The following is a 1,580-nucleotide window of genomic DNA, read 5'->3' as shown; positions in this document are numbered from 1 at the left end:
GAACAGAAGAACTTAAGTTGTCTCTGCAGACAACATGATCTTATATATAGAAAACCCTAAGTCCTTCACCAGAAAACTGTTAGAATTAATAAACAAATTCAGTAAAATTACAGGATAGAAATTCAAAATACAAAAATCAGTAGAGTTTGTATGTAGTACAATGAATTATCTGAAAAAGAAATTTTTAAAAATCCTATTACATATAGCGGCAGCGAGGGGCTCACTGAGGTGCTCAGATTCTCGTAGCTGTGCTAGGATTTAACCACCATCATGTCAAGCAAAAGAGGAAACACCAAGACCACCAAGAAGTGCCCTTAGTGCACAACATCCAATGTGTTTGCTATGTTTGACCAGTCACAGATTCAGGAGTTCAAAGGGGCCTTCAACATGATTGATGGAACAGAGATAGTTTCATCAACAAGGAAGATTTGCAGGATGTGCTTGCTTCACTGGGGAAGAGTCCAACTAATGGGTATCTGGATGCCATGATGAATGAGGCTCCAGGCCCCATCAATTTCATCATGTTCCTCACCATGTTTGGTGAGAAGTTAAATGGCACAGATCCTGAAGATATCATCAGAAATGTTTTTGCTTGCTTTGATGAAGAAGCAACTGGCACAATTCGGGAAGATTACCTGTGAGAGCTGCTGACAACCATGGGGGATGGGTTCATGGATGAAGAAGTGGATGAGCTGTACAGAGAAGATCCTATTGACAAAAAGGGGAATTTAAATTACATTGAGTTCACACCCATCCTAAAACACAGAGCAGAAGACAAAGATGACTGAAAGAGCAAGTTCCAGCCAAACATTCCTTGTTGCCACTTTGGGTATTTCTGAGATTTTTCTCTTGCATGCCCTTAGCTTTACAGCTTTTGCATGTCCTGTTGTATTTATTCTCAGCCATTTGGGGCACATGTATCTTTATACTCAGACTGGAAATGGGACTTTCTATCAAAATCATTTTCAGAATAGAAAACAGGGTAATTGGCTGGGCTCAGTGGCTCATGGCTATAATCCCAGCACTTTGGGAGGCCGAGGCAGGTGGATCACAAGGTCAGGAGTTCAAGACCAGCCTGACCAACATGATGAAACCTGGTCTCTACTAAAAATACAAAAATTAGCCAGCATGGTGGTGCACACCTATAATCCCAGCTACTCGGGAGGCTGAGGCAGAAGAATTGCTTGAACCCAGAAGGCAGAGGTTGCAGTGAGCCGAGATCCTGCCACTGCACTCCAGCCTGGGTGACAGAGCGAGACTCCATCTCAAAAAAACAAAAAAAGAAGCCAGGTGCAGTGGCTCATGCCTGTGATCCTAGCACTTTGGGAGGCCAAGGCGGGAGGATCACAAGGTCAGGAATTCAAGACCAACCTGACCAACATGGTGAAACCCAGTCTCTACTAAAAATACAAAAATTAGCTGGGCTTGGTGGCACAGGCTTGTAATCCCAGCTACTCAGGAGGCTGAGGCAGGAGAAATGCTTGAACTTCAGAGGCGGAGGTTGCAGTGATCTGAAATGGTGCCACTGCACTCCAGCCTTGGCGACAGAGCAAGACTCCATCTCAAAAAAAAAAAAAAAA

The 1,580-nt window shown here is 43.7% G+C and overlaps 1 pseudogene; it reads left to right on the top strand.

Moving 5' to 3' along the window:
- The first annotated feature begins 261 nt into the window (after positions 1–261).
- LOC105508216 lies at positions 262–788 on the top strand (annotated as a pseudogene).
- The last annotated feature ends 792 nt before the right edge of the window (positions 789–1,580 follow it).

The sequence above is a fragment of the Colobus angolensis genome, unplaced genomic scaffold (genome assembly GCF_000951035.1).
Source record: "Colobus angolensis palliatus isolate OR3802 unplaced genomic scaffold, Cang.pa_1.0 Scaffold16, whole genome shotgun sequence".
In the NCBI taxonomy this organism is placed as follows: domain Eukaryota; kingdom Metazoa; phylum Chordata; class Mammalia; order Primates; family Cercopithecidae; genus Colobus; species Colobus angolensis.
Note: the sequence above shows the minus strand (reverse complement) of the source record. Positions and strands in the feature narration are given on the sequence as shown.